Source organism: Schistocerca nitens, chromosome 2 (genome assembly GCF_023898315.1).
Source record: "Schistocerca nitens isolate TAMUIC-IGC-003100 chromosome 2, iqSchNite1.1, whole genome shotgun sequence".
In the NCBI taxonomy this organism is placed as follows: domain Eukaryota; kingdom Metazoa; phylum Arthropoda; class Insecta; order Orthoptera; family Acrididae; genus Schistocerca; species Schistocerca nitens.
The window spans coordinates 945,434,225-945,455,824 of NC_064615.1; positions in this window are offsets into that span (position 1 = coordinate 945,434,225).

Genomic DNA, 21,600 nt, shown 5'->3' on the forward strand with positions numbered 1-21,600 from the left:
ATTAGCAGTGAACAAAAAGGAAACTCTTCCTGTAAGAGAACTGATTAGGTTGCACCGTCCAAGATTCTCCTTTTTGAAAGCAAAATCCTTATGGCTTCATGGATCCTTTTTGTTACGACGTAGTTCAATGAATTCAACTCTTAATTAATGATGTTGCCAAAAGCATCATCCGATTTACTTTTGTTTGAATACTCCTTTTGACTTTGCCTCCCCACTGGTACTTATAAATCCAAACGCTTTAACAGATTTTCTATGACTGATTTGTCCTTCGTAATTTAAAGGATTCATGTAACTTACTATAGATTTTGGATTCAAATCATCGAATAATGGAAAGTGTAGTTCATTTTATACCAGACATCATCCATATTCCCTTAATAAGTCATATAATTTAGCTATCCTCAAAACTTTTTATTCTAAACACATATATTTCTCCGCTTTAGTGCTGGAATTTAAGAGTTATTATTCTTGAGGAATGCGGATTCGCTTCTCTCATTTACTCTCTGATTCATACTGCGTTCATCCATGCTCATCTATGGAACTGGATTTTTCAAACAGAATTCCCAAACGAACACAAACCATTAACAACTATTAATTCTATGCATATTACTTTATTCAATTATTCATTAATAAATTAAAAACTCTTAACTCCTAATTATGACACTTATTTCTTTTAAAGTTCAACCTGAATGAGTTTATTCTCGCGCTTGGTGCGAGTCTCTTATAAAACATATCTGTGTCGTCTCTATCGATTTTAATTCTCGCGCCGACGTCAACTGTTTTGCGCGGGAAATTGTCTTTGCGGCGTTAACTGTCACTCACGATTCACTACCACAACACATCCCTTCACACGTTTATACATCTAAGCGTTCACATGAGATTATATCTGAATATTCACTTTGAACCTTTTTTTGATTATTCAGCGTCCTTTTGCGGGAAACATTTCATTTTTCTCGCAGGTCAGTCAGATACTTTATACATCTTGATCACATTAGCCAAGCTAAAGTCCTATGTTCACTCAAACCACAGGTGAAGCCTATCTCCACTATCCTTTTTACAACATTCAATAATAATAATTAGTCATTATTTCTATATTCTATGTCATTAATTAACTATTTCATTTTAAATGTTTTTTAACACTACACACACACAGTTTATGGTTATATTTTTTACGAGTGTTCATCTTTGGCACTCGGAACATCATTCCTCCCTATCTTCTATTCTTCATTATATCTTTTTAAGTCGTTATGAGGAAATAACCCTTTTATTTTGTTCGATCCCGGGTATGCTTTTGGCACGACCAACAATAGTGAGCAGTAGGGGTTGTGGAGGGTTCGATCAAACCCCATTTCAACATGCGATCTATTTCTTTTTGAACTTGAGCCTTTAACCTCCAGGGAACAGGATAGAAAGTTCGACAATATGTTTCGTGCGGCTTAACGTAGAGATGGCATATGTATCCTTTAATCACTCCTGGCCTTTCATCAAACACGTTTTTATACACTAATAATAATTCTTTGAGCTGCTTCTTCTGATCTTCAGTGATGCAGTCAGATTCATTTAACTTCTTATACACTAATTGACCGAAATCTCCCTTGGCTTGGAACTCATTATTTGCGTGCTGTTTAGAATTCTGTGCAGTCTTGATTACTTGCACGCTGATCCCACTATTATATTTTCTGGTAAGGCCTTCCTTTTTCAACAAGTCCAACTCAATTTCTTGTTTATTTATATTTAACCAAATTTTTCCTGTTTTAAAATCTATTCTGCATCCGTATTGACGTAGGCTGTCGACTCCGATAATGCAGTCTACCACCAAATTTTTCACAACAAGGAATGTGCTTAATATTGCTACATTTCCTACTTCTACACTAAGTAGTGACTGCACTTTTACATTCGCCGATCGAGCCCCAACGGCGCCTATTATTTTGCAATTTTGAACTGGAAAAATTGGTACTCTCCTTATATTTCTGATCTTGTTGAATAGAGCCTCTGAAATAACATTTGTGGTTGCAGCTGTGTCTAAAACCGCCACTATAGGTACAGTCTCCAAAATCACTTGCACTTCGGCTACTGCCACCTGTTCCTTATCCTCATCTTGGGGTTCTAAGTCTTCGGTCAATTCATCTGCCAGTAATCTTCCATCATTATACGTCAGCATGGGTACACATATCCTGTTGCCCCTCAACCTATTGTTGACCGCTCCTCCGGGGCACGAGTGGGTCCTTACAAGTTTGTTGGATTTTGATTCGCCTGGTGGTTGACATCGTCCGTCACTTCGGTAATTACCGGTTGATTCGTAGATGTCTGTCCCCACTGATGTTGGTTGTTTGAGTTTATTCCCCCCGGTTGATTCCACTTTCTATTACCGTTATTGTTCCAAGCTTGCGGTCTAAAATTCCTTTCGTTTCCCCATACGGGATTGTATCTTTTCCCATTCCTGTTATTCCTTGGATAGCCCCTCGCAAGACTATTACCGGTATTATTGTTGAGATTTTGATGAGTTTCTCCATTATTTATCGATCTCTGTGCGTTCCCTTGCCTACCATTAGCCGAAGGTTCTATCTCCCTATATTGGAATCTGCTATTACGTGCTTTCTGGCTGTTCTCTTCTATAATGTCTATATGATCTAACGTCGTGAGGAACGACTCCAGGTCTTTATCGTTGCCGTAAATTAATTGATTCCGGATGCTAGTTGGTAATCTTGCCTTAAGTATGTTTATTATGTCTGGCAAAGGCATAGGTCTGTTCCAATATCTTGTTTTATTTATATATTTTTCAAAATATTTCCTAAGGCTTCCCTTCGAAAAAGAGAAAGGCTCGGGGTAGAGCACCTCCTGCCTTAGGCGTTCCTGTACTCCTTCTGACCAGAATTTCGCTAAAAACGCTTTTTCAAAATCTTCATACGTCGAGCAAACAGAAGTCATGTCCGAGGCCCAGATCGCCCCCGAACCTTGTATATACCCAGTAACGAAACTGATCTTCTGCCACTCCGACCAATTTCTGGGTAGCACTCCTCTAAAACTTCGAATAAAAACAATCGGATGGACCCCCCTTTTGTCAGTGTTAAAAATCTGAAATTGCCGATGCTTTATCATTTTTTCTTCTGCATGACAAAGGCTTTCGTAATCTCCATCCGCTAGGACATCACGCGAACAACTAGCTCGTGGCAATTTGATATTCGAGTTACTTACACATGTCGGTATTGTGTGCGAATGTGCAGTAAGTGGGTCTATAGTCGCTGACAACTTCTGCTGTCGACCTGTATTCATTTGTTCTGAGCCTTGTTGTGAAACGCGTATCGATTCTTCGATCGTTTGTTTCCAATGCTCGAGATCATCACCTAACTGCTGTCGCACTTCCTCAAGTCCTTTCGCAAACAAATTCTCTTCGTGTTTGGCGCGTAGACTCTGGAATGCTGCTTTAGCATTTTGCCCAACGTTTTCACACATTAGCCTTTTGTTTTCTAATGTGATTTCGGATAATTTACCCGTTAATACATTAATCTGGTGGTCAATAACGTCTTGACGTTCTGTCAGATGTTCCACACTTTCCTTTAGGTTCGTCTGCGTACGTGCCAATTCAGGAAGTTGCGCAATTGCACATGACATGGCATCTTGCTTTTGTACTAACTGCGGAACCATTTCCACCTGTTCGCGTACGGTATCTATCTTAATGGCCACATACTCCTTCATTTCTACACGTACACGTTGAGTAGATTCCTCACATTGAGCTTTAACCAATTCTATTTGTGCAGTTAATTTTCGTTCCGTCTCTTCGGCCTGATCTTTTAGTTCCTTTGTCTTTTCCTCTATCCGCTGCTCTAATTCGGAAAAACTGGCCTGTAAGTGCTGCTTAATCTCAGCTTTCAAATTTTCCTGCCCTTCAGTGACTGAAGCTAATTTTGTATTCAAATGGTCTTGCCCTTCAGTAACTGAGGCTAATTTCCTGTTAATGTCGGTTTTCAAATTTTCCTGCCCTTCAGTAACTGAGGCTAATTTTGTATTCAAATGGTTTTGCCCTTCAGTAACTGCGGCTAATTTCTCGTTTATCATTTGCATCTGTCTCATTATAATTACTAATGGATCTAATCCATGTTGCATCCCTGCTGTTACATCTCCAGCCGTGTCTACCGGGCGTTCTATTGCGCTATCTGTAGCGATCGGTTCTACAACACTTCTTACTACCTCATTATCGTCGGTGCTCACAGCTGAAGGCTGTTGCGTGTTGCTCTGCTCTGCTTGACTCATCTTAAACATTGCCCTAGTTAAAACCATATAAATGTTCTACAGTCAAGATTTATATATATCTCCCTCCACACAATAACAGTTTCATATATTACTTATATATTTAAATGCAACTAGGGCAGGTCAAACTACGTCTGGTATGAACACAATTAGTCAATGTTCAAATCTACGTCTACTTCCAGCATACAAGCAAGCTTTAGTAAAAAAAATTATATATATAAATGTTCTACAGTCAAGATTTATATATATCTCCCTCCACACAATAACAGTTTCATATATTACTTATATATTTAAATGCAACTAGGGCAGGTCAAACTACGTCTGGTATGAACACAATTAGTCAATGTTCAAATCTACGTCTACTTCCAGCATACAAGCAAGCTTTAGTAAAAAAAATTATAGATCTGGCCTTATTTTTCTGCGCCCTGCATGCTGTTTATTCGTAGACCCCACTAATTCAGCTGCCAGTATTTCTTCTCTTTTTTCCAAGTTAGGTTGTCTCGTCGTCGTTCACATGAAACAAAGAACAAAATTATTTTAACAACGTCCAAAAACGTGTCCTGTCACGGATTGGCCATTCTAATTAAAACTCTTTCTTACTATTGTTTTGTGATGTTTTGAATCGTGATGAAAGTCTTTGTGTGTGAATGCAGCTTGCCGCTAACTTGGTGTAGTGTTTGTCTGTACAGAAGTGTAACTGTTGTCTTTATCGCTCCTTCACTCTCACACCTGAATCAGTACAGTAAAGTCAGGGCTTCGTGGATTATGATTGGCTGATCCGTAAAAGGACAGACAAACAATTATACTACTGGAGGATTCTAAGTAATTTCTAGAATTACATTCACTCTCTCTCTCTCTATAATTTATCTGTGTACAATGAAAATATATTACTTGAGATCAGCCTCGTCGAATCTCTGGTAGAGCCCCTCGTCTTAATATTCAGCGGCAGTTTTGCTAGAAAAGATCTTTACGTTTGTTATTATTATTAAGCGCTGCATTCAGTTGGGAAAATCGATCGTTTGAACAATTCGTTCAGTTTACGACAGATCTAATATTTCAGATGTGGACGAAGCCTTTTTGGACGATTTGTAAAACTCATAGATTGCAGGTTCTCTTCGTCACAGCTGAAACTTCCCAATTAATTACAGGCCCAGACAATCATCAATGATTCATACAGAGAACTCATTCTTCATTCACTCTGTAATAAAAATGTTCACAAACCTGATTTCAGATGAACGGTTTATATTAAATCCTTTGTTGTACAGATTCCGTTTTCGGGTATTTTAAATCTCAGGAGATTTGTTTTACAGGTTTATTATTTCTTTATCTCTCCCACTAGCGGCACAAATTTCCGTTGTTCGCTTTAGTGCGAAGAAGAATACCTAAAACTTCTTTCACAATCCGATTTTGGAAAAACTTCCGTTCTCTCTCTCTCTCTATCCCAACTATAATAACCATGGAGCATACATATCTGTACCTCTGTTGTTCCAGAGAATAAACGTACTAGAAAACTACCTTGGCGTCGACGAGCTGTCGGCGCATATCTTACTAGAAAATCTGATCAGATACTTTTTAAACGTAAATAAATATGGATGATTTGATTAATCATTATTAATTAGTGCGTGGTAGAGGGTAATTTTCCGTGGGGATATTACAGCTTCTCATTGCTGGGCCGTCTATAACCATGTAGCGTGAGGAAGCCTGTGCAGTAAAACTCAAGCTAATTCGTAGCATTGAAAAAATGGGAGTGCCTAAAGAGCGAACTACGGAATATATTTCTTTTTGTTGTAGACAAAAACAGGAAGTCCACTTGGTACGTATCATACGTAAATTGCTGAAAATTATTGCGTTTCCAGTCGGATCCACTCATTTAAAGAAACACTGTTGAGAGAAATCCCCAGTGACACAGCTTCTTCAGGGATACAGACAATAATGAAAAACAGTACAACATAAAAATGTTTTGCAATGCATGCCAAAGATAGGAGGCTTTTTAATGCTGTTTCTGACGAAGACATAAGCCAAGAAGTTGTAGGTGGCCATGATGGAGAAGTCAGCAAAAAAAAAAAAAAAAAAAAAAAGGCTCTGAGCACTTTGGGACTTAACTTCTGAGGTCATCAGTCCCCTAGAACTTAGAACTACTTAAACCTAACTAACCTAAGGACATCATACACATTCATGCCCGAGGCAGGATTCGAACCTGCGACCGCAGCAGCAGCGCGGTTCCGGACTGTAGCGCCTAGAACCGCTCGGCCACTCTGGCCGGCGAAGTCAACATTTCAGTTGTCATGCTACTATCTCTCTACTGTAAGCAGAGATATCAAAGAACAGGTTGATGCAATCTGAAGTAGCACAGTGCCTTCTGTTATAAGGAAGATATTAATAAAACTGTGCCGGTCGGAGTGGCCGTGCGGTTCTGGGCGCTGCAGTCTGGAACCGAGCGACCGCTACGGTCGCCGGTTCGAATCCTGCCTCGGGCATGGATATGTATGATGTCCTTAGGTTAGTTAGGTTTAATTAGTTCTAAGTTCTAGGCAACTGATGATCTCAGAAGTTAAGTCGCATAGTGCTCAGAGCCATTTAAACCAATAAAACTGTGCTACAACAGTTGGTATGTGAACTGAGTCAACAATTAGGTCAAATAAATGACGCGTACAGCACACTACGTAAACACGAGTAATATTTTATTTACAGCTTAATCCCGGACATGGGAGTGTATATTAAAAAAGAAGTAGAAGAAAGTGTGGCTGACTGGAACATTTCGCCGGACATATTGCACAATTTTGTTTTTGTCTCTGACCAGGACGCAACATACTAAGAGCTTTGAAAAACGAAAAATGGAATGACTTCTTTGTGTTGTTCACTGAATTAACGTAACACTTACCCACACTCAATAAAGACAGATGGGTTGTTGTTAAATGATGCTCCGAACATCGCAGCAACAATAAATACTGGAAAATGCATTGTGCGGTACATCGAGAATGTAGGTATCTACTTATCTTTCAAATCTTCTTGAAACAAGAGGTCAGTAAACAGTGGAAGAGCTTGTACACTATGCTAAGAGTCATTGCGCATTCAGGAAACGAAGTTGCTCCTTTAGTGATGGAGAAAAATTCCGTTTGAGGTTACAAGGATATGATAATGAGCTATAAGGAAGAATTGAGGATTTCCTGAAACCATTTAAAAAGGTTCAAATGGGTCAAATGGCTCTGAGCACTATGGGACTTAATTGCTGAGGTCATCACTCCCCTAGAACTTAGAACTACTTAAACCTAACTATCCTAAGGACATCACACACATCCATGCCCGACGCAGGATTCGAACCTGCGACCGTAGCGGTCGCGCGGTTCCAGGCTGTAGCGTCTAGAACCGCTCGGCCACCCCGGCTAGTATATAAAAAGGGGACAGATGAATTAGAAGGGGAACAGGAACCTATAACCTAGTTAGTTCCTCTCTGGTTTAACAACAAATCTGCACCGTCAATGAAAACAATTACGAGATACGTTACTGCAGTTTCAAATATTGTTTCATTATGATACGAGTTGCTTTCGTCTTCTTACCGTAGTGGGATGACATAAATAAAAAGCAGGGAATTCTCACCAGTGTGCGACAAAAGTGTGTTAGTTTGGCAGGTACCACGTGCAATCCAACACAATCGTTTCTGTTTCATTAGTGAACTGTGTCTTACAGCCAAATGGAAGTATTGTAACTCGTATAATCTTTTATCAATGTGAATTACCGTTTTTATTGGGTACACATTCACGCAGTTATGTATTACTTCTCTCTTTCTCTGTTGTTTATTGATACAGAGCCATCTAGTACAGTCCCCACTGAGAAATGGAGATCGTTTCAAGGACTGGAAGAACAATGAATTGTCCACAGACGATCACAATATTTTAATGCACATCGGAGAGGATGATGGCACCTGAAAGTCGTGACGCAAAACTGAAAAGGATCTACCAAGAAGAGATGTAATTACATAACGTATTTTATAGACCTCAGCAAGAAGCTCACCTAGTGGACGGTGCTTTAGTGAAGCTGGTATGTTACTCGTATTAGTAGATCGGCACAGCCAGTTAAATCGAAACGGCGTCAGTGACCTTCTGCTAGTGAAGAGTGACTATAAAGTTTCTTGAAGTGAGAAAGTTTGAAAAGCTGCAGCTTGTGAATGTATAATGTTGCGCGTATATTTTCTTTATAAAGACCAGCCTCCTAGGTTTGAAGGGTAATAATTATTTAATGTGTACATATTTTCCTATTAATTACAAGCAGAATACATCGTTTGTTTTTAAGTGAGTCTTTTTTCTGTACTTGTACTTAATTTCAAATTATGTTGCACACGGTACATGAAGTAAACATAAGCGTTCTGGGAAATATTACTTTTGTGTTAAAAAAAAGAGAGGGAGAGAGCGGAAAAGAAAGAAAGAGAAAGAAGAAGGAGCGAGAGAGAGAGAGAGAGACACAAACACACACACACACACACACACAGAGAGAGAGAGAGAGAGAGACAGAGAGAGAGAGAGAGAGAGAGAGAGAGAGAGATGCGAGGCGAGACACCAGCGAAGACCGATCATGCTCTTTTACTCACATATCCGGAGTCCTGACAACATCATACATGGAGCTAATACATGACCGAGCGGAGTCATGAGGGGCCAGCCGACAACTCATGCATACGAACGACTGCCAAAATAGTGTTCAACAATGAAAACTTGTTGCTTTTGGGAAAATGACTTGTTTACCAATCACTGAACTGCCAATACCACAGACGCAATTTGACGTGTTCACGTTACATTGGCGTCGCCGTTTGTTGTCAGCAATACCTGTGATACTATTTTGAGCTCTCAGATCGAACGAATGCAATGCACCTCCTGTTTACAGAAACATAGTTTTCAGCAGAGCAACCAAGATAACGCAGTGATAGAACAGAACGAAGCTGCTTAAAGTTAGAGCTCACCCTTCAGAACCCAAAAACGGAACATACACTGAGATGACAGAAGTGTGGGATGGCGATAAGCAGAAAAAATGTTCAAATGTGTGTGAAATCTTATGGGACTTAACTGATAAGGTCATCAGTCCCTAAGCTTACACACTACTTAACCTAAACTATCCTAAGGACAAACACAATGCCCGAGGGAGGGACTCGAGCCTCCGCCGGGAGCGATAAGCACAAATGCAGATGCCATTATTATGAAGTACACAGGGTATAAAAGGGCAGTGCATTGGCGGAGCTGTCATTTGTACTCAGGAGATCCATGTGGAAAAGTTTACGGCGTGATTAAGCCTGCAAAAAGTGATTAACAGACTTTCAGCGCGGAATGGTAGCTGAAGATGGACGCATGGGACATTTAATTTCAGATATCGTTAGGGATTTCAGTATTCCAAGATCTAAAGCGTCAAGAGTATGCCAAGAATACCAGATTTCAGGCAATGCTTCTCACCGTGGACAACGCAGTGACCGATAGCCTTCATTTAGTGACGAAAAGCAGCGGCGTTTGCATAGAGTCGTGGGTGCTAACAGAAAAGTAACACTGCTTGAAATAACCGCAGAAATCAACGTGGGACGTACGACGAACGGGGCCGTTAGGACAGTGAGGCGTAGCGCCGTATAACGATCCTGCCTTGCAGGTGGTTAAGTGGGAGATGTGTCTCAGAACTGGATAGTGACAGATGGTGACGCGAGACTGGACGCGCACGTAGTTTATGTATCAGCCGATAGAGGACAGTATTGGATAGGGGGACTGCGATTTTAGATTGTGCCCACTAGAGAGCACTAAAGTAATAGAACGTTTTTCATAAACTGTTCTAGTATTTTCATAAAGTGTTATTATGTCTTTTTGTGTATGTAAAATGTTATAAATGTGTTTTAGCAGTATGCATGATGCGTGAGTGTGGTTTAAGGTTAATATGAAGATAATTGTTTAATGAATTATGTAGTAGGATTTAATGTGGGAACATTTCGAAGAAGTATTGATATGGACAAAGGGGATTTTTGTAGAATAGATTTGTAAAGTAAGTTTATGGTAAAGGGAAAGTTAATTCAGGTATAAATAACAATAGTAAATAACTTTATGCCTAAACAAAACTTCAGCGTATAAGATAATTACGTCGGTAAAAAGTTCAGTCGTTAGGTTTACTATTTTGCGATTGGTTATTGATGAAAAGCGGGGATTGACGCGAGAGAGTCTTGGTTTGCTATTGGATGTTGAGTAAACTGACCAATGCTAAAGCAATATTCTTCGCGCGCCTTTCTCTGCTGGTAGAGAAGACTTAGAGTATTCTAAAAAAGTGTCATAGCCTAGCCATGAAACAGTTCGGACGTGTGTAGTAATAGTTCCGATGAAAACGATAAGTTGCCGGATCTAGCAGTGTTTCATACATCAAAATTGTTGTAAAGTGACGGCATAATTATTCCGGTGGGTGTGTAGAAATTTCAGAATTTTTAAGTGAATTTTGTGACGAGAAAAGACATATATTCCGCTTGGCGTATTGAGCAGGTCGGTGGCTAAAACTGTGACTGCCTTTAATACCGACAGACTTAATAATTGGCAAGCTTTATCAATCAAAAACAATCAGTATTTTTGTAGCTATTACGTTTTCGGGAAATGCAACACCATAAACTTGCTAACGTGAGTGAAAAGGATTATGAGTGACTGTGTTAAGACTAGCACGGGCTTGTCACTGATACTTGTTCACCTAGGTTTCAGAATATGTTAATTGAGGACAAAATTTCCAACCTTTCATTTGTGTGAAAACTTTCTCCCGAAACGTAGATTAGTGACTTAAATTGCAGCCCGGTTCACGTCGAAGTACAGTAGGTTTCACTCGGCTTTCCTACTGATGATCTGCTGAGACAATGTTCACAGGTAGGTAGGTGTAGGTTCGTCGTAAAGGGACACAAAGAACCGCGCCGCCGCAGCAGTTCGGCGAAATGTGGCGTTAGAGGGCTATGACAAAAAAAATGGCTCTGAGCACTATGGGACTTAACATCTGTGGTCATCAGTCCCCTAGAACTTAGAACTACTTAAATCTAACTAACCTAACGACATCACACACATCCATGCCCGAGGCAGGATTCGAAAGTGCGACCGTAGCAGTCGCGCGGTTCCGGACTGCGCGCCTAGAACCGCTAAACCACCGCGGCCGGCAGGGCTATGACAGCAGACGACCGACGTGAGTGCCTTTGCTAAGTGCAATTAATCGCCTGTAGCACCTCGTGACCTTTTCTGTTGGATCCTAGAAATCTAGAAAACCGTAGATTGCTCATATGAGTCCCGATTCAGTTAGCAAGTGCAGATGGTAGGGTTCGTAGCCATGGACCGAAGTTGTCAACAAGACACTGTCTCAGCTGGTGGTGCTTCCATAATGGTGTGGACTGTGTTTACATGGAATGGACTAGGTACTTTGGTCCAACTGAACCGATCATTGACCGGAAATGGTTATGTTCGGCTTCTTGGACTTCAGTTATGGGTGACAGTGCGGTATGTCACCGGGACGCAATTGTTTGTGATTGACTTGAGAAACATTGTGGACAGTTCGTGTAAATGATTTGGCCATCCAGATCGCCAGACATAAATCCCATCGAACATTTACGGGACATAATCAAGAGGTCAGTTCGTGCAAATGGAGATACGACACGATGGTAGGAGGTATCCTATGACTTTTGTAACCGTTAATTTGGTCAAGGTGAGTGGAAATTAAATACCACTTATTTATAAACCAAGAGTTTCAGCAATTTCTCGCAATGTTCTGGTCGTTGGGCTCACAATGCTGTCATAAATAAGCCGCAGATATGTCCGGAGAGTTTGTTGCTCCCAGTGTTCTCGCTGAAACGCAAGCGCAGGGAGCGAATTTCTGGAATACTGCGAGGACAAGCGGCTGCCACAGGCCTGTCTCCCCGGCAGACAATGTGTGGAATTTTCCGCAGCAAGAAGCGCAGGCGGAGGACGGGGCGCACACTTCTTCTGTGACACGGCCACGCCATCTGCCGCCCCCGGCAATTTACGGAGGCGCTGCGGGTACGAAGGCACCGTGAATGAGGATCGTCCAGCAGAACTCCATACCGCGCCGCAAGAAACGGACATCATCAGGATACTGTACCTCCCCACTGGGAGTGATGGATGCGGCGCGCGCGGCTGACTTTTATTTGCAACTCGCGACTGGAACGTTCTCCTATTCCGAAGCGCGATAACCCTTCTGCAGGGCAGGAGCTCATTTTACCATACGGCTTTATCTGATAAAATTAGCAACTGCAAGCTGTTTAGTAAATACACTACTGGCCACTAAAATTGCTACAACAAGAAGAAATGCAAATGATAAACGGGTATTCATTGGACAAATATATTATACTGGAACTGACATGTGATTACATTTTCACGCAGTTTGGGTGCATAGATCCTGAGAAATCAGTACCCAGAACAACCACCTCTGGTCGGAATAACGGCCTTGATACGCCTGAGCATTGAGTCAAACAGAGCTTGGATGGCGTGTACAGGTACAGCTGCCCATGCAGCTTCAACAAGATACCACAGTTCATCAAGAGTAGTGACTGGTGTATTGTGACGAGCCAGTAGCTCGGCCACCGTTGACCAGACGTTTTCAGTTGGTGAGAGATCTGGAGTATGTGCTGGCCAGGGCAGCAGTCGAACATTTTCTGTATCCAGAAAGGCCCCTACAGGACTTACATCATGCGGTCGTGCATTATCCTGCAGAAATGTAGGGTTTCGCAGGGATCGAATGAAGGGTAGAGCCACGGGTCGTAACACATCCGAAATGTTCTAAGTGCCGTCAATGCGAACAAGAGGTGATCGATACGTGTAACCAATGGCACACCATACCATCACGCCCGGTGATACGCCAGTATGGCGATGACGAATACACGCTTCCAATGTGCGTTCACCGCGATGTCGCCAAACAACGGATGCGACCATCATGATGCTGTAAGCAGAACCTGGATTCATCCGAAAAAATGACGTTTTGCCATTCGTGCACCCAGGTTCGTCATTGAGTACACCATCGCAGGCGCTCCTGTCTGCGATGCAGCGTCAAGGGTAACCGCAGCCATGGTCTCCGAGCTGATAGTCCATGCTGCTGAAAACGTCGTCGAACTGTTTGTGCAGATGATTGTTGTCTTGCAAACGTCCCCGTCTGTTGACTCAGGGATCGAGACGTGGCTGCACGATCCGTTACAGGCATGCGGATAAGATGCCTGTCATCTCGACTGCTAGTGATACGAGGCCGTTGGGATCCAGCACGGCGTTCCGTATTACCCTCCTGAACCGATTCCATATTCTGCCAACAGTCATTGGATATCGACCAACGCGAGCAACAATACGACCTTTATCAAAGTCGGAAACGTGATGATAGGCATTTCTCATCCTTACACGAGGCATCACAACAACATTTCACCAGGCAACGATGGTCAACTACTGTTTGTGAATGAGAAATCGGTTGGAAACTTTCCTCATGTCAGCACGTTGTAGGTGTTGCCACCGGCCCCAACCTTGTATGAATGCTCTGAAAAGCTAATCATTTGCATATCACAGCATCTTCTTCCTGTCGGTTAAATTTCGCGTCTGTAGCAAGTCATCTTCGTGGTGCAGCTATTTTAATGGCCAGTAATGTATAAGTGGGAAGTGGAACATACGACTGATATTATTTGTCATTTCATATAGTGATACTAACAGTCTTTCTGCTCTACTCCCTAAACCATGCACTTGCTTGTCAACTCCTTGACATTTTCCATGTGGCTGAGATCCTGCCTGCCTTCAGTGTACCTCCAAGTAGAAATGTAATCACCTCGGATAGCTAATAACTTATTACACGATCAAATTGTTTAGTGAAGAACCCAATACACATACATTTTGTCTCTGTTACTTGTCACTTCAGGGTTTTGGCAGAAAAACAGAATTTTGAATAGACAATTACCACTTGGGGTTAATAATTTAAGCATGAAATTTCATTCTGAAAATGATTATCGTAATTGACGTTATTAATTATGTCGTAATAATACGCGGGTAGCGGGTACTTAATTGCATTTTTTTCCCTTTCTTTGGTCCATACTACCGCCTCTTAAAGAAACCTACTCTACAGTTAAAGCAACAACGGTGCCGGTACACATATGCTATTGTCAGGTATCAGTACGATTTTCGCTTATAACTTTCGACTCGGTCGTTTCTGGACATGGAGGGTCCATTACCTCAAATTGATACATTTACTCTTCTCCATGAAGGCGTTGCCCGGACGCGTATTTATTCCAGATTTGTTTTAGCCCATACCAACCATGGTATAGGATAGCGCCTTAGACTAGCGGTCAAAACATTTAATGATACGGTACCAACAGCCGTTATTGTCTGCTGCTACAGTACTATTACAGTTCAACGACCAGCCGCCTTCCCACGCTCCTTAGCCCACGATGGAGTCACATTTAGTCGTCCTCGGTCCCGGGTTCGAAACTTGCTACTGTTTAAATTCTAAATATCACTACTGTTTAAATTATGAATAAATATCATCAGCAATGGCAGCCAACGAATTCCAGGATAACAGATCTCCCTCGTTCTGCCAACGGCCTTGTCAAAGAAGGCGGATGAGCTGACAAATGCTCAGGTCACTCTCTTGGCATTGCAGTGGGAAACTTCCCCCTAAAAGTGGAAGACTCAGCAATGATCAACGGCGTTAGCATGCAGAAGGCAATGGAAACTACTGCGTTAAAGATAAAGTGTATCCACAGGAAATGTGGCCTGTAATTGAAAATGTATCATGATCTTCGCTCCATTGGCAAAAAGTTATAGAGCAGTCTCCCATGAGAAAAAGACTGAATAACCAACGACAGGATAGCGTTCTAGGAGTTGGGGCGTGGAATGTCAGAAGTCGGAACGGGGTAGGAAAGCTAGAAAATCTGAAAAAGGAAATGCTAAGATTCAATCAAAATTTAGCGGGGATCAGTGAAATGGAATAGAAAAAAGACAAGTATTTCTGCTCAGATGGGTATAGGGTAATATCGACAGCGGCAGAAAATTGTAAAACGGGAGTAGGATTCGTTATGAATTACAAGGTAGGGGAGAAAGTGAGCTACAGTAAACAGTTCAGTAACAAGGTTGTTCTCAACAGAATCGACGGTATACCAATAGCGACAACAGTAGTTCAGTTATACAACCCGAAGTCGCAAGCAGGAGACGAAGAGAGAGAGAGAAAGTAAATGAGGGTACTGAACGGTTAATTCAGTTCGTAAAGGGAGAGGAAAATCTAATAGCCATGGAGGATTGTAATGTGTTCGTAGAGGAAGGAGTGGCAGAAACGGTTACGGGAGAATATGGGCTTGTAGTAGGTATGAGAGAGGAGAAAGAATAATTGAGTCCTGTAATAAATTTTGGCTAGTAATAGCGAATACTCCGTTCAAGAATCGCAAGATGAGAAGGTATACTTTGAAAAGGCCTGGAGATCCGGAAAGATTTCAGTTGCATTACATTATTCTCAGGCAGAGATTCCGGAATTAGGTACTGGATTTTAAGGCATAGCCAGGAGCAAATGCAAACTCAGATCACAATTTGGTAATGATGAAGGGTTGGCTGCAGTTTGACTGCTTGGAAAGAATCAATGCCCAAAGATGTGGGATACGAAAATACTAAGAAATGAAGAGATAAACTTGAAGTTTGGGCTATAGATACTGCGGTAGTGCTCAGCAAGCATTTCAGATGAAGAAGAGTGGAGTACCTAAAGGGGCAATCACAAAAGCTGGAAAGAAAAGCATAGGTATAAGGAAGGCAACTGCGAAGAAACCATGTTGTCTATGTCCATCTCATCCTTCCCCTCTCTGTCTGGCCATCTCCTGAAAGTTGCCTATCCTCACTCACTTAACACGTCCAAAAACATGGAGTTTTTCTGGCTCTTATCCCCCCCCCCCCGCCCCACACACACACAGACGCCATTTCTTTTCAGATAGTACCACATTCGGTTGAAATCGATCAAGGGCTTTAAGTGCTATGGTCGCGCATGCACATGTCACATATGTTTCACACATATTTAATATACACACGTCAAAATAAGTTTTACAACCCCTCGGTTCCGAGAGTTCCGGAACCTGTACAGAAAACTGAAATAGAGATCAACATAAACATTATTTCTGCTCTTTTTATTGCTCATGAAAACCACATATTGCATGTTGTACCATCTTACAGCGAGACCTTCAGAGGTGGTGGTCCAGATTGCTATACACATAGGTACCTCTAATACCTAGTAGCACGTCCTCTCGCACTGATGCATGACTATATTCGTCGTGGCATACTATCCACATGTTGCTAATCAGGGCACTGTTGGTCCAGATTGTCCCACTCCTCAATGACGATTCGGAGTAGATCCCTCAGAGTGGTTGGTGGGTGACGTCGTCCTTAAACAGCCCTTTTCAATCTATCAAATAGTTCAAATGGCTCTCAGCAGTATGGGACTTAACATCATTGGTCATCAGTCCCCTAGAACTTAGAACTACTTAAACCTAACTAACCTAAGGACATCACACACATCCATGCCCGAGGCAGGGTTCGAACCTGCGACCGTAGCGTCACGCGGTTCCAGACTGAAGCGCCTAGAACCGCACGGCCACACCGGCCGGCTTCAATCTATCCCAGGCTTGTTCGATAGGGTTCATGACTGGAGAACATGCTGGCCACTCTAGCCGTGCGATGTCGTTATCCAGAAGGAAGTCATTCACAAGATGTGCACGAAGCGAGCGCTAATTGTCGCCCGGAAAGACGAAAGCCTCGGCAATATGCTACCGATATGGTTGCACTATCGGTCGGAGGACGGCATTCACGTATCATACAGCCATTACGGTGGCTTCCATGACCACCGGCGGCGTACTTCGGCCCCACAAAGTTGCCAACCCAAAACAGCAGGGAACCTCCATCTTGCTGCACTCGCTGGACACTGTATCAAAGGCGTTCAGCCTGGCCGAGTTGCTTACAAACACGTCTCCGACGATTTTCTGTTTGAAGGCATATGCGACACTCATAGGTGAAGAAACGGGATACCAATCCAGAGCGGCATGTTGTTGGGCCCAACTGTACCGTTTTGCAAGGTGTCGTTGTTGCAAAGATGGACCTCGCCATGGACTTCGGGAGTGAAGTTGCGCATCATGCAGCCTATTGCGCACAGCTTGAGCTGTAACACGACGTCCTGTGGCCGTACGAAAAGCGTTATTCAACATGGTGGCGTTGCTGTCAGGGTTCCTCCGAGCCATAACCCGTAGGTAACGGTCATCCACTGCACTACTAGCCCTTGGGCGGCATGAGCGAGGCATGTCATCGACAGTTCCTATCACTCTGTATCTCCTCCATGTCCGAACAACATCGGTTTGGTTCACGCCGATACGCCCAAACATTTCTCTTGCACAAAGTAACAATGCGAACCGCGGTATTGACCATCTAGGCGTGGCTGAACTACAGACAACACGAGCCGTGTACCTCCTTCCTGGGGGAACGACTGGAACTGATCGGCTGTCGAACCACCTCCTTCTAATAGGCGCTGTTCATGCATGGTTGTTTACATATTTGGGCGGGTTTAGTGACATCTCTGAATAGTCAAAGGGACTGTGTCTGTTATACAGTATCCACAGTCTACGTCTATCTTCAGGAGTTCTGTGAACCGGGGTGATGCAAGTCTTTTTTCGATGTGTGTATAACTGTGTAGGCTTCTGCGGCCAGAGTCAGTCGACATAAAAGTGGTCGGAACGTTGGTTTTCTCCAGCAGCAATTTTATACAATATGACGCAGTACCATACCCAGAAAAGTTTTATGTCGATATTTAATATATTTCACATGTATTTGTGAATATAATTCACCTGTATCTCTAGTGAATCTCGCCGAAGAGTTTCGTTTTCATGCAGGTCATTGTTTATGACGTCATTTGTCCTGAACTATGGGTCGTACAATGATAAAATTTGAGGAAACATTCAGTGATATATAAGAATACTGTCTGCAAAATGTGTTCGAATACAGTTAGTAGTAAATCAGTAATACTTCAATAAGTTAAAATATCATGCCTGACGCGGCAGTTTTAGTGAAAAGTGGTTCAAATGGCTCTGAGTACTTTGGGACTTAATATCTGAGGTCATCAGTCCACTAGACTGAGAACTACTTAGACCTAACTAACCTAAGGACATCACACACATCCATGCCCGAGGCAGGATTCGAACCTGCGACCGTAGCACCCGCGTGGTTCCGGACTAAAGCTCCTAGACCCGCTCGGCCGCCGCGGCCGGCTTAGTGCATGAGCAGCGAAAACGTAAGCGATAAATATTTCCCCTTTCATCATTCTGTAGGGGGAGTTAGAAAAAGTTTCGCAAAGGTCTGGATGTATGTGTAAAGTGTGTTGAGTGTTAGTAAGTGCTCTCAGTCTCAAATGCTGGATGAATAAATTTTAGGTCCTCCCGCGTAGTGAGCGAGACTTCTTTTTGGAGGATCAGGAAGCAGAACTCCAATAGCAAGCTTTCAGAGGTAGTAGTGTGTATCCAGACACGAATAACACATCTAGCAGTACGGACTTAAAAGTGCATACCTTAGGAGCTATGAGCAGTTGTTCACTTTCGTTTCTGTGAAACACTTCTTCTGAACAAGTGCTGATAACTCTTAAGGTATCTATTTTAGGGCCCATACTTACTGGTCGTTTTTTCTTTTGTTGCTCCCTACTGTTTCCTCCCAAAGTACGGAAAGCCAAGAGCATGCAGTTGAAGGCATGGGTTTCACAGTATCTAAGACGAACATATGTTAATAGATCTTAAGGGTTGCATTTTACAGCCCATGTTTACTAGACATTTTTGTATTGTTTCGGTCAATACTATCACATTTGGCAGTTTATCTGTGGAGTTCTGGTTAACCATCTGTTTAGGGCAGGAGACGACAACGTTATAATGCATAAGGGGCACACAAGGAGAAATTATCCGACACATACAACTGTTTTAAGCACATATTTTGAGCTTCACGGTCCATTTAAGTTTCTGATATGTTTCTGGTACACGTAGACAGGTATACATCGCATTGCTGTGCGTATGTGAAGCAAAAAAGTACAATAGTGTACATGATTACGTCCATCAGCCGACACAAACAGCTAATCGAGGAAATAATGTACACTATTGTACTATTTTTGTGACACATACGCACAGAAATACGATGTGTATACCTGCACACATGTGCCAGCTATCTATTAGAATGTGAAATGAAGCGTGAAGCTTAACATATGTGCTTGTAAATGACAAACGGTTGAAACTGACGAACTGCAAGGATAATAAATTACTTGGGCCATGTTTTCAATCTCAAAGCGCGTTAAGGCTGTGGATGCACACAAAAATAAAATTTTTAAAAAATGTTCAAAATCTACATGTTTGCTCGGAGATTCGATGACACATTCTCTTATGAAGTCCAATGTCTTAACCTCCGTATTACCACAGTCCGTTGTTTCATGGAGTCCTCCCTCGGGCATGGGTGTGAGTGTTTGTCCTTAGGATAATTTAAGTTAAGTAGTGTGTAAGCTTAGGGACTGATGACCTTAGCAGTTAAGTCCCATAAGATTTCACACACATTTGAACATTTTATTCCGTTGTTGTTAACAGTTTAGTAATGAAATCAGACGCTAGCTGACTCGCAGAAATGGGTACAAGGGCCACAGAAACGAGTTCATTGAGTAGTAGCTGCGAAGGTTGCGAGTGCCGGGGATCTCGGAAGGGCAGCGACACTGGGAGGTACAAAGCCTCAGCGAGCGGCGGACAGCCATTGAGTGACGCGGGACCAACAAGTGAATAGCCAGGGGGCGGTGCCGGCGGAGGGGCGGTAGTCTCGTCACTGTCGCCATTGTCACTTAAACGACGCACCTTTTCTCTAAACTGAGACGCTCTGGAAACTGCCAGCAGGATCCATCAGCTGCTAACAGGCGTCAGAGAACGGAGAAGGGTGAGGCGCATAAAACTGACACGCGGAAAGGTTCCCTTTATAGAGCGGCATGGACCTTATCCCACAAATATCTATACAGATTGAAACAAAGTTTGTTTCCTTTAGTGTTATTTTCCTCGCCCGTTTGAGAAGGGACTGACCGGCAACGGTACATTACGGCTCTCCAGACGAGAACATTAATGAAGTACTCGTACTAGTAACGCCCCAAAAATTTATTTCTTTAAAGAATGGGGCTCTCATGTATAAAACAGCTTCAAACGCTTCATTGTTTCATAAATGAACTATTGTATTAAATATTTGGCGTCAAGCATGTAAAATCTCCTCTAGTACCCATTCGACTTCGTGTTCCTACATCTGTACTGCAATCTCCATAAATCGTAGTGATTCCTTCAACTCTATTTCAACCACTACAGTTCCTAGTGGAACTGGTGACTTCGCAAGATCACCTATTCCAGGAACCAATAAAAGATTATGGTCGCAGACGCGAGAACCTAATTATGTCGGTTTTATGAGTTTCCGATTATTCACCAGTAGAATAACTAAAATTTAGCCGTTTAGTAAGTTTTAAGAATTGTTTCTCACATATCGCAATGTTTATGACGTCATATCGTTTAAACTATGTGTCGTACAATGATATCAAGTTGCAGGTACTTCATTTGGCATATGTTGTTACTGCCTGCAGAATGTTTAGCGAATATTGTAGGTAATACAGAAATAATAAATTTAAACGTCATGCCTGATGATGAAGTTTTATTACATCTGCAACTAAAACGTACTAAGCTATAAACGTTTTTCCTTTCAATATTTTCTGTTGGGTATCAGCGACAGAAATTTTCGAAAAGAAATAAAATTACTTGTAAACTTTGTTGGAAGTCGCTTAACACTCTCTTCCTCAAATATTGGATGAATTTCTACATCTACATGAATACTCTGCAGTTCGCATTTAAGTGCCTGCTAGAGGGTTCCTGAGACTGTTTCTCTACCGTTTGACTTTCTAACTGCGCGTCTGTACTAGTTCTGATTTCACTTCCTTCATTATGATGGTCATTTCTCCCTATGTAGGTTGACGACAGTAAAATATTTTCACATTAAGAGGAGGAAGCTGGTGTTCTCGCCGTAACGAAAAGCGCCAAGTATCCCATACAACACAGCAGTACTCCAGCAGAGGACGAACAAACGTAGTGTTGGCACTTTTAGGCAGTTTCTTTAATAAACACGTTGCAACTTCTAAGCGTTTCATGAACCAGTAAAACGCAGTCTTTGGTTTTTGTTTTCATACATTATCTATGTGATCCTTCTAGTTAAAGTTGGTCGTAACTGTAATTCCTAGGTATTTAGTAGAATTCACAGCCTTTGTGTGAATTATCATGTAAATGAAATTTAAAGGATTTCTTTTTGTACTCGTGTGAATGATCTTCCACTT